Source organism: Felis catus, unplaced genomic scaffold (assembly GCF_018350175.1).
Source record: "Felis catus isolate Fca126 unplaced genomic scaffold, F.catus_Fca126_mat1.0 Un_scaffold_39, whole genome shotgun sequence".
NCBI classification, from domain to species: Eukaryota; Metazoa; Chordata; class Mammalia; order Carnivora; family Felidae; genus Felis; species Felis catus.
In genome coordinates this window covers 212,376-225,117 of record NW_025408536.1, presented here as the reverse complement: position 1 = coordinate 225,117, position 12,742 = coordinate 212,376, and the positions used below count along the sequence as shown (strand labels likewise).

The 12,742-nt window shown below is 40.9% G+C and overlaps 1 long non-coding RNA gene across 1 annotated transcript in view; it reads right to left on the bottom strand.

The window, feature by feature from the left end:
* Positions 1 to 5,223: 5,223 nt before the first annotated feature.
* LOC123383706 overlaps positions 5,224 to 12,742 on the bottom strand; it is a 55,942-nt gene continuing 48,423 nt past the window's right edge. The window contains exons 12-13 of the long non-coding RNA XR_006593630.1: positions 6,081 to 6,237; positions 5,224 to 5,379 (exon numbers count right to left, since the gene is read on the bottom strand). This is a non-coding gene — a long non-coding RNA (uncharacterized LOC123383706). The remainder of the gene's footprint in view (positions 5,380 to 6,080; positions 6,238 to 12,742) is intronic.

Below are 12,742 nucleotides of genomic sequence, written 5' to 3'. Positions count from 1 at the left end.
AAGGCCACTGAATGAAATAGGAGAAGATATTTGCAGGTGACATATCAGATAAAGGCTTAGTATCCAAAATCTATAAACAATTATCACACTCAACACCCAAAAACCAAATAATCCAGTGAAGAAATGGGCAAAAGACGTGAAGAGACACTTTAACAAAGATGACATCCAGATTGGTCACACATGAAAAGATGCTCAATCTCACTTGTCATCACTGAAATACAAATCGAAACCACAATGAGATATCCCCACACACCTATCAGAATGGCTAAAATTAACATCTCTGAAAAAGACAGATGTTGGCAAGGATGCAGAGAAAGGGAACGCTTTTGAAATGCTGGTGGGCATGCAAAGTGGTGTAGACACTCTGGAAATAGTATGGAGATTTGTCAGAAAAACTAAAAATAGAACTACACTAGGCCCCAGCAATTGCACTACTACGTATTTATCCAAAGGATACACTAACGCTGAGTCCAAGTGGCACATGCACTGCAATGTTTATAGCAACATTATCAACAATAGATAAGTTATTCAAAGAGCGCAAAGGACCATTGACAGATGAATGGATAAAGAAGATGTGGTATATTCATACAATGGAATATTACTCGGCGGTCAAAAAGAATGAAATCTTGCTATTTGAAACAACATGGATGGAACCGGACTTGATTATGCTAAGCAAAATATGTCAGAGAAAGACAAACATCATATGATATCTCTCATCTGTGGAATTTAATACAACTGATGGACGTAGTGAAAGGAAAGCAAAAATAAGATACAAACAGAGAGGGAGTCAAACGATAAGAGACTCTTAAATACAGAGAAGAAACTCAGGGTTCCAGGAGGGTTCCTGAATAGGGGTATGGGCTAAATGGGTATGGGCATTACGGGCGCACTTGGGATGAGTATTGGATATATTTTGTACTTGATGGATCACTAAATTCTACTGCTGAAACTGTATTCCACTATAAAGTAACTAACTTGGGATTGAATTAAAAAAAAGAAATATTAAAAAGAAGTAAAGAAATGTACTACCAGTCAAAAGAAAAGAATATTTAAATCAGGCTCTTTGAGTGGAAATCTAGGACTAAAAGTGTTACAGACAAGAAAGGATCAGAGAAAACATCAAGAAACAATGGCATAACAACTAGTAGAATGGCACTAAATATATACCTATCAATAATCACTCGGAATATAAATGGACTAAATGCTTCAATCAAAAGACATTGGATAGGGCGTCAGAATGGACAAAACAAACAAACAAACAAGCAAACAAAAAACAATGTCTATCTAGATGCTGCCTACAAAGCCTTATTTGGACTTAAGTCTCCTGCAGATTTGAAGTGAGGGAATGAAGAAATATTTATTATGCCAATAATGTTAAAAGAAAGCCAGTAGCAATACTTATATCAGGCAAAATAACCTTTAAAACCCAGACTCTATTTTGGTACACTTTGGGTAAATACCTAATAGTGACATTTCATGAACCCAGTATTTATAGCAGCATTATCAAGAGTAGCCAAACTATAGAGAAAGCCCAAGTATCCATCAACTGATGAAGGTATAAAGAAGTTGTGGTGTGTGTGTGTGTGTGTAAGTATGTATATGCCTATATACATATGTACATATGTGTACGTTCATATATACAAACATATGTGTATACAAAGAAATATAACTCAACTTCAAGAAGAATGAAATCTTGCCATTTCCAATGATGTGGATGGAGCTAGAATGTATTATGCTAAGTGAGATATGTCAATCAGAGAAACACAAATATAGGATTTCACTCATGTGGAATTGAAGAAACAAAACAGATGAAAACATGGGAAGGGGGCAGGAAACGAGAAGAGTGGTAACAAACCACTTGAGTCTCTTAATGTTAGAGAAAAAAACCGAAGGTTGATGGAGGGAAATGGGTCAGTGCTGGGCTAGATGTGGGATGAGTATCAAGGAGAGCACTTGTTGTGATGGGCACTGGGTATTGTATGTAAGGGATGAATCACCAAATTCTACTCCCAAATCCGAGAATGCACTATATGTCAACTATGTCTTAAATTAATATAAATAAATAAATAAGGAAGGAAGGAAGTAAATAAATAAATAAAGCTATAACAAGAGATGAAGATGGACGCTATCTCATACTAAAGGGGACAATGAAACAAGAAGATCCAATGATTGTAAATTTTGATGCACCCAACATGCGATCACCAAGTATATAAAATATTTAACAACAACCATAAAGGAACTCATTTTTTATAATATAACGATAGTAGAAGACTTTAACACATCGCTCACATCAATGGTCAGAAGCTGTAAACAGAAAATCAACAAGGAAACAATGGCTTTGAATGACACACTGGACCAGACGGGTTTAACAGATATATTTAGAACACTCCATACTAAAATGGCAGAGTACATATTCTTTTCAAGCGCACATGGGACATTCTCCACAGTTGATCATATTCTAGGTCACATATCAGAAGAAGAACAGCAGAAGGAAGGAATAGAGATTCAGACAGAAATAAGGGATATTCAAACCAAAAAGACACTAGAAAAAATCAGTGAAACCAGGGGCTGGTTCTTTGAAAACAGAAATCAACATGAAAACATCTAGGCAGACTTTTGAGTAAGAAGAGAGACAGGAATCCAATAAATAAAATCACAAATAAGAAAGGGGAAATAACAGTCCACACCACAAAAATACAGTTAGAAGTTAATATTATGAACAACTATATGCAACAAATTGGACACTCTGAGAAAAATGGACAAATTCCTATAAACACACAAACTACCAACTCTGAAACAGGAAGATACATATATTCTGAAAAGAGAAAGAAATCAAATCAGTAATAACAAAAATCTCCCCCCAACACAAAAGTTCTGGGCCAGATGGTTTAACTGATGAATTCTACCATCCATTTAAGAAAGAGGTAATATGTATTCTCCTCGAATTATTATGAAAAATAAAAAAGAAGGAAAACTTATAAATTCATCTTATGAGGCCATCATTACCATGATGCCAAAACCAGATAAAGCCTCCACTAAAACCGAAAACTGGCGGGGCGCCTGTGTGGCTCGGGCTGTTTACTGTCCAACTCTTAATTTCGGATTAGGACATTATCTTGCAGTGCGTGGGTTTGAGTCCCATGTTGGACCCTGCCATGACAGTGTGGAGCATGGCCAGGATTCTCTCTCTCCCTATCTCTGAGCCCCTCCCTCACTTTTATGTACTCAAAGGAAAGAAATAAACATTTAAAAAGTGTTAAAAAAATTTTAAATAAAACTGCAGCCCAATAGCCTGATGACTATGTATGCAGAAATTCTTATTAAAGTACCTTCAAATTAAAGTCAACAATACATTAATAGAATCATTTACCATAATCAACTGGGATATATTCCCGGGCTACAAGGGTGGTTCCACATTCACAGATCAATCAACATGATGCACCACAGTAATAGAAGAAAGGATAAGAACAATACGATGCTTTCAACAGATGCAGGAAAACTATTTGACAAAATGTCACATCCATTCATGATAAAACCCCTCAGCAAAGTACACTGAGAGTCAACCTAGCTGCACATAATAAAGGTCATCTAGGAAAAACCCACAGCTCATCTCATCCTCAATGGGGAAAAATTGAAAATTTTTCCTCCAAGGTCAGGGACAAAACAAGGATGACCCGTCTCACCACTGTTATTCCACATAGCACGGGAAACCCTAACCACAGCACTCAGACAACACAAAGAAATAAGAGGCATCCAAATCGGCAAGGAAGAAGTAGCACTTTCGCTATTTGGAACTGACATGATGTGTTCTCTAAACAGCATGAAATATTCCCTTAAAAACTGCTAGAATTGATATATGAATTCGACAAGTCACAATCTACAGAAATCAAGCTACATAGATGTACTGCATTTCTAACACAAATCATGAATTAACACAGAGAGAAAGTAAGGGATCAATCCCATTGACAGGCTCACATATACCACAAGAAACCAGGAATAAACCTAACCAAAGAGTTGAAAGACGTGTATTCTAAAGTCTATGAAACACTGATGAAAGAAATGGAAGAGGACACAAAGAAATGGAATACATTTCATGTTCATGGATGGGAAGCACAAAATACTGTTAAAATGTCTACACTCCTCAAAACAATCTACACATACAATGAAATCCCTATCACACTAATAAAAACATTTGTGACAGAACAAGAACAAATGATCTCAAAATTTGTATGGAATAACAAAAGTCCCCAAACAGCCAAAACAAACTTGTAGAAGAAAAGCAAAGCTGGAGACATCACAATTCCAGACTTTAGGTTATATTACAAAGCTATACTGATCAAAACAGTATGGAAGTGGCAAAACAACCACCACCACCACCACCACCACCACAACAACAACAACACACAGAGGCATAGATCAATAGAAGAGAAACGCAGAAATGAACTCACACCTATATGGTCAATTAATTCTCAACAAAGCAGGAAAGAACATCCAATGGAAAAAAAGATAGTCTTGGGACACAGGGGTGGCTCAGTCAACAAAGTGTGTGATTGTGAATTCAGCTCAGGTTATGATCTCAGGGCAGTGCAGACCATGCGTGGGATTCTCTGTCTCCAATTCTCTCTGCCCCTCTTCTGCATGCTCTCTCTCTCTCTCTCTCTCTCTCTCTCTCTCTCTCTCTCTCTCAAAAGTAAGTAAATAAACTTAAAAAAAGGCTCCTCAACAAATGGTTTTGGAAAAACTGGACAGCATCCTGCAAAACAAAACAAAAACTACAATGGACCACTTTCTTACAACATACACAAAAATAAATCCAACACGGATAAAGACCTATATGTGAAACCTGAAACCATAAAATCCCAGAGGATAACACAGGTAGTATCTTATTTAACATTGCCTGTACAAACGTCTTTGCAGATATCTCTCTACGGGTAAGGGAAACACAAGCAAAAATAATGAGACTTCATAAAAATTAAAACCTTCCATCACCAAGGAAATAATCAACAAAACTAAAACACCTACAGAATGATATTTGCAAACGACATCAGATAAAGGGTTAGTGCCCAAAATATATACAGGTATACAGCACCCAAAAAATGAAAAATCTGATTAAAACTGGGCAGAAGACAAAAATGGACATTTCCTGAAGGAAGACATATACCTGGCCAAGAGACACATGAAAAAATAACAATACTGATCTTCAGGGAAATACAATTCAAAAGTACAATGAGATAACACATCACATCTGTCACAATGACGAAAATCAATGAAGGATGACACAGCACGTGTTGCCAAGGATGTGGGGAAAGAATAACCCTCTTGCCCTGTGGGTAAGAGGGCAAACTGGTGGAGCCAGTCTGGAAAACATTATGGAGATTTCTAAAAAAAAAAAAAAAGTGGAAATGGAAGTAACTTACGATCCAACAATTTCACTACAAGGCATTTCCACAAAGAATACAAAATCTTCAAAGGGATACATGCACCATGATGTTTCCAGCAGCATTTTCTACAACAGCCAAATTACAGAAACTACCCAAGCATCCATCAACTGATGAATAAATTGAGATGTGGTATATGGAATGTAATATTATTAGGCCGTAAAAACATGAAATCTTGTCATTTGCCATGAGCTGGATGGAGCGAGAGAATGTTATCCTGGGTGAAATAAGCCTTTCAGACAAAGACAAATACCAGATGATTTCACTAACACATGGATATACAACAAAACAAAGCGGGGGGGGGGGGCGGGGAGGAGACAGTAACAAACAGACTTTTAACTAGGAAACAAACTGAGGGCTTCCAGAGCAAGGTGGGGAATGGGTGAAAGAGCTGCTGGGGATTAAGAAGTGCACCTGGGATGAGCACCGGATGACGTGTGGAGGGGTTGCTCTATATTTTACACCTGAAACTAATACTACACTGTATCTTTACTCACTGCAATTTAAATTCAAGATAACGTACGTTAATGACAGGTACCTACCAGGTTTTCTGTAGTTTGCAATCACTTAATTAGGTTGGAAAAATAACCATGAAACTTTTTAAAAGGCATGTATGATGTGGGGGACAGTTTGTGCCCTTACCTCGGTCACTGATTCTAGCAGGACTGGGAAAGTGGGTCCCAGCTCATTTTTCTAGGAGTTCCCAAGACGAGCATTTCATGTATTCATGTCCTAACGGAATGCAGCTCCCGTTCTTCTGAATTTCTGTCAGGGTTTCTTCCCGGAAACTAGCCTGAATCTGGAACAACAAACCATCGACTGCATCAATGAGGTGATGTCGTGGGACTCCGCAATCCATGAGACCTTTAGTAAAATACATCTTGTTCAAATACTGTCCGGGAAGGGGAGGAATGAAACACGGGAACAGCCCAGAAAACGCAAGGGCCTGTGCAGCTCAGCAACCAGCTTGCCCAGGGAAGCCACCCAGCGCCCACTCCTCAGCACTCAGTACAATAAGACAAATTCTCTCTGGCGACTCAGGAGATGCCAAGTTGCTACAAAGCTCCCAAGATCTCCCCTGGGGCGGGCGGCACAACCTGCTGGAAATGCAGCTCTGCTCTCTGTACTGAGGCAGCTGCAGAGGCCCTGAGTACTCTGGGAGCAATCAAAGCCCTTCCTGCTCTCAGGTGCCCTGGGTCAGAAAAGCCCATGGTGCACCCTCTGCTGGCCATCACTGCCTGGGCAGAGGAACCCGCCTCTCCGGGTCTGTGGTGCTCGAGCTCTCTCTGTTGGCCATCATGGGCATTTTTGCAACGTGGAAGGCCCTGGTTGCTCAGCTGAGACACTGAAGTTGCCTGGACAACTAAACCTGTTCTCCACAGTGGGAAAGGTTTTAATGACAGGGCCTGGGACACAAAGAAATCTTTTCCTTCTCCTTTCTTGTGAGTGAAGAATGAAACCGACTTTATTAACGTAATGACATCATTTGTAATGTTTTAAGCAATGTTCACAGAAAAATAGACCACCAATTTACACTTGCTGAGCAAGTGGTAATTGTGTTTACCACCAAAATACTTAGGTTAGATAAAGAATGAACACCTTTGAGAGAGATACCGGCGTCAGCTATGGAATGGATGAGTCCTAGGGATACAAGGGACAGCCAATGGAATGGAGTCAATCCTGTAATAATACTGTTGCATGCTTTCACAGGATAGCTACACTTGTGCTTAAGTACAATATAATATATAGACATATGGAATGACTACAATGTATGCCTAAAACTCATACAACAAATGTGTGAAGAATATTTCAATTAAAAATAGACATCCTTTACACTATTTTTAATTTCTCCTTCTTTGCCAATAAACTATCATTCCTGGGGCGCTTGGGTGGCTTAGTCGGTTAAGCGTTTGACTTTGATGCAAGTCGTGATCTTGCAGTCCATGAGTTTGAGCCCCGTGTCAGGCTCTGTCCTGAGAGCTCATAGTCTCGAGCCTGCCTCAGATTCGGTATCTCCCACTCTCTCCCCCCTCCCCAGCTCGGGCTCTCTCAAAAAAAGAAAAAAGAAACATTAAAAATGAAAAATCATTCCTAATTTGGAACCTGTGAAATTCCATTTATACCAGATTCTCTAACATCACCATCTTGATGTGGAGAGCTTATCTGAAAAGTCACTAATAATATCTTTGATGACACATATGTGACAAGGTCAGAATGAAACTTATAGGAAGCTATGAATCATTTGTGAATTTACAGTATGTATCCTTGGCTAATATTTCCAATGAAACGTGCTTTAGGGACACGGATGGATGAAATAATGTCCACCAGTCATATAGGTAAATATCCTGTAGGACCATGATGCCTTCGATTACTAATTGCCATCTCTTCAGCATTAAAAGAAAGCTGGGACAAGAAAATGTCTTTGAATTTGATGTAAGAGAAGACTAGAGTGTTTTACAGTGTTCACCTACCTTCTGGAATCCTCAGATTAGTTGTGGACAGGAGGATAGCAACCCACGATTGGGATGCACACCGCTAGTCCCAGAGGGAGGATATGGACCTTATTGTCATTTTTTAAATCAATATCAGCAGTCCACCTCTACCTAGTACAGACTTCAGGACCTGGGGACAACATGATGCCTGATGCCTGGGTTCAGAACTTGAGGAAGGCCAGCTGGTGGGGGAGAGGGGAAATCCAACAGGGCCTGGGGCAGTGAGAGAGATGGCCCAGGACACCTCCCCACAGGGCAGACTTGGCGTATACCTGCCAAAGAGCGGCACAATCTCCCTCAAGACATCCCTCTCCATGACAGAACATGAGGCTGAGCCTCACAATTCCAGAAGAAATGAGGGATACCCATCTGTTCAATTCCAACGGCTTCTGCAGAGCTTGGACCCAGGGATGTTGGAGTTTTGGGGTCATGGAACTCTGGTGCCCATGATACAAGCTCTTTCTTCCCCAGCACTCAGAGCCACCTCATACATCCCCTCTCCCCTGATGCATCTAACGCCATCCACATACCTGGAGCAGGTGTCGACCTTCCTCTTTGTACTTCCTCTTTTCAGTGTTTCTCTCTAACCACATCTCTCCATGTTTCTTCCTTTCCCTCTTTAGGGAGTGGTGTAACATATGGTACTAACCTTTATTCTTATACATGTGAATATCCAATTTTCCCAGCACCAGTTATTCAAGAGACTATTCTTCTCCACTGTGTATTTTTGACTCCCTTGTCAAATACTAGTTGACCGTGCATGCATGGGTTCAGATTTGGCTCTCAATTTCCGTTCCATTGTCTTATGTGTGTGCTTACGCCTGTGACATAACAGACTTCTTTGTGTTAGAATGAAGCTTGAAATCAAGAAGTGTGATGCCTCCTATTTTGTCCTTTCTTGCATTGGCTACTTTGGCTCTTTTTGTGGTTCCAAATACATTTGATGAAATGTGTTTCTAATTGCATAAAAATTGCATCGGAGTTTTGATAGAGATAGCACTGAATCTCTAGAAGGCTTTGAGTAGTATGGACATTGTATCTGTATTAATTCCTCCTTCAGATGGACATGGGGTGGCTTTTCACTGACTTGTGTGTTCTGTTTCTTCCATGCAAATTGAATTTCTTCCATTTCTGCACACAGGTTTACAGTTTTCTGTAGAGATCTTTCACTTCCTTGGCTAAATTTATTCCAACAAATTTTATTGTTTTTGATGCTATTGTAAACGTATGGCCAACTACTCTTTGACAAAGCAGGAAAGATTATCCAATGGAAAAAAGACAGTCTCTTTAACAAATGTTGCTGGGAGAACTGGACAGCAACATGCAGAAGATTGAAACGAGACCACTTTCTCACACCATTGACAAAAATAAGCTCAAAATGGATAAAGGATCTGAATGTGAGACAGGAAACCATCCAAACCCTAGAGGAGAAAGCAGGAAAAGACCTCTCTGACCTCAGCCGTAGCAATTTCTTACTTGACACATCCCCAAAGGCAAGGGAATTAAAAGCAAAAACGAACTACTGGGACCTTATGAAGATAAAAATCTCCTGCACAGCAAAGGAAACAACCAACAAAACTAAAAGGCAACCAACGGAACAGGAAAAGATATTTGCAAATGACATATCGAACAAAGGGCTAGTATCCAAAATCCATAAAGAGCTCACCAAAGTCCACACCCAAAAAACAAGTAATCCAGTGAAGAAATGGGCAGAAAACATGAATAGACACTTCTCTAAAGAAGACATCCGGGTGGCCAACAGGCACATGAAAAGATGCTCAACGTCGCTACTCATCAGGGAAATAGAAATCAAAACCACATTCAGATATCACCTCACGCCAGTCAGAGTGGCCAAAATGAACAAATCAGGAGACTATAGATGCTGGCGAGGATGTGGAGAAACGGGAACCCCCTTGCACTCTTGGTGGGAATACAAATTGGTGCAGCCACTCTGGAAAACAGTGTGGAGGTCCTCAAAAAATTAAAAATAGACCTACCCTATGACCCAGCAATAGCACTGTTAGGAATTGACCCAAGGGATACAGGAGTACTGATGCATAGGGGCACTTGTACCCCAATGTTTATAGCAGCACTCTCAACAATAGCCAAATTATGGAAAGAACCTAAATGTCTATCAACTTTCGAATGGATAAAGAAATTGTGGTTTATATACACAATGGAGTACTACGTGGCAATGAGAAAGAATGAAATATGGCCCTTTGTAGCAACAGGGATGGAACTGGAGAGTGTGATGCTAAGTGAAATAAGCCATACAGAGAAAGACAGATACCATATGGTTTCACACTTATGTAGATCCGGAGAATCTTAACAGAAACCCATGGGGGAGGGGAAGGAAAAAAAAAGAAGTTAGAGAGGGAGAGAGCCAAAGCATAAGAGACTCTTAAAAACTGAGAACTGAGGGTTGATGGGGGGTGGGAATTAGGGGAGGGTAAGTGATGGGTATTGAGGAGGGCACATTATGGGATGAGCATTGGGTGTTGTACGGAAACCAATTTGACAATAATCTTCATATATTAAAAATAAAATAAAATAAAATGTATTTATTTAGTTTAGTTTAAATTTATGTATGCATTTCTTATTTATTTTTTCAAGTTTTTATTTAAATTCCAATTGGTTAACATACAGTGTATGTTAATTTCAGGTATAGAATGCAATCATCCATCACTTACATACAACAGCCAGTGACCCTCACTGCTAGCGCCGTCCATAGCCTATCACCCATTTAACCCATGCCCCTGCCCACCTCACTTATAGTAACCCTCCATTTGTTATTTATAGTTAAGAGTCTGGTTTCTGGTTGATTTTTATTTCATTCAATTATGTGAGGGGTCACATTTATTGCTTTGCATTTCTGAAACATCCTGCCTTTACAGGGAATAAACCCTTCGTCACGGTCAATGATCCTTTTCATGTGATCCTGAATTTGGTTTGCCTGTACATTATTGGGAATTATTCATCTATATTCATCACAGGGATACTGGCCTATAGATTTCTGTTCAGGTAGTATCCTTTCTGGCTTCCTACTAGGGTAATTCCAGTGTCATGAAATGAGTTTGGTGGTGTTCATTCCTTTTGAATCAGTGAGAGGACTGCTGTTAGTTCTTCTACAAACGTTTGGTTAAATTCACCAATGAATCCACCTGGTCCTGGGGTTTTCTTCCTTGGAAGAACTTCGATTACTGATTCAATTTACTTACATTGGTTATCTTCTTGTATTGATACAGTTTTCCTTTAATGGGTCTGTGCAAACCTTGTATATCTTCCTGATACAATCTTGGTAGGTTGTGTGTTTCTAAGAACCTATCCATTTCTTCTAGGTAGGTAGTTTTCTGTCATCTAATTTGGCCATAGTCACCACTTTGTCTGCTTTATGTTTCTTTGGTATAAGGCATAATATTTTCTCTTTTATTTATAATTCTTTTGAATTTGGTCCTCTTTATGTCTTAGCATAGTCTATGTATAGTCCTAACAACTTTGTTTCACTCTTCTAAGAACCCGCTGTTGATCTTCTTCATATTTTCTATTGATTTCATGGTCTGTTTCATTGGTTTCCCCTCTCATATGGATTAATTTCTCCCTTTTGAGAACATTGGGCATAGATTGTTGTTTTCTTCTATTTCTTAGAAGTTAAAGGTAGGTTGGTCATTTGAGTCTCAAATCTGTCCTCCAGGCATGCAAACCCAGTGACTCATCAGAGAACCTTCAATAGGTCTTTTCTGTCCTACTTCTCATTCTCAGAACTCCGAGAAATAGAATCCGAAAATTTATTTGAAGACACAATAAATGAAAACTTCTCTAATGCGGGGAAGGAAACAGATCCAGAGCAGAAGGCACAAAGGACCCCCTGTATATTCAAAAGAAGCAGATCCACACCAAGTCGTATAGTAATTAAAACCAAAAATGTCGTGATAAAGAAAAATTTTCACAGCAAGAAAACAAAAGTTGACAGTTACCTAAGAGGGAAAACCCATAAGGTTCTTACTGCATCCTCCAGTAACCCCAGTGCCCGCAGCACTGCAGCTTCCACTTACCTCATTGACCGGTGCTCTGTAGCCTGCAGTGATCCCAGTGCCCACGGCCCTGCAGCTTCCAGTGAAGGCAACGCCCACTGCACTGCACCCTCCAGTGAACGCAGTGCCTGCGGCACTTCACCCTCCAGTGAACCCAGTGCCCACAGCGCTGCAGCCTCCAGTGAACAATGTGCCCGCGGCAATGCATCCTGCAGTGAACCCAGTGCACGGGGCACTGCAGCCTGTAATGCACCCAGTGCCCGCGGCACTGCCTCCTCCAGTGAACGCAGCGCCCGTGGCACTGCAGCACCTAATCAACCCCGTGCCTGCGGCACTTCAGCCACCAGTGAAGCCAGTGCCCGCCACACTGCACCCTCCAGTGAACCCAGTGCCTGTGGCACTGCAGCATCCAGTGAACACAATGCGTGAGGCACTGCAGCCCCAGTGAACCCAGTGCCCGCGGTCTGCAGCCTCCTGTGAACCCAGTGCCCGCAGCAATGGATCCTCCAGTGAATCCAGTGGCAGTGGCACTGCAGCCTCCAGTGCCCCATGACCTCGGCACTGCAGCCTCCAGTACCCCAGTGCTCACGGCACAGAGCCTCTAGGCTCTGTGCTCGCGGCACAGACCCTCCAGTTTCTGACGCCACTCAGCATGTCTGAAGGCACTCCCCGTGCCTGAAGGCACTCCCTTTGCCTGAATGGCATAGGCACTCTCTGAGGGTGCACCCCTGCCAGAGGGCATTCTCTGTGTCTCCTTGAGTGCCCTGTGCATGATGGGGCG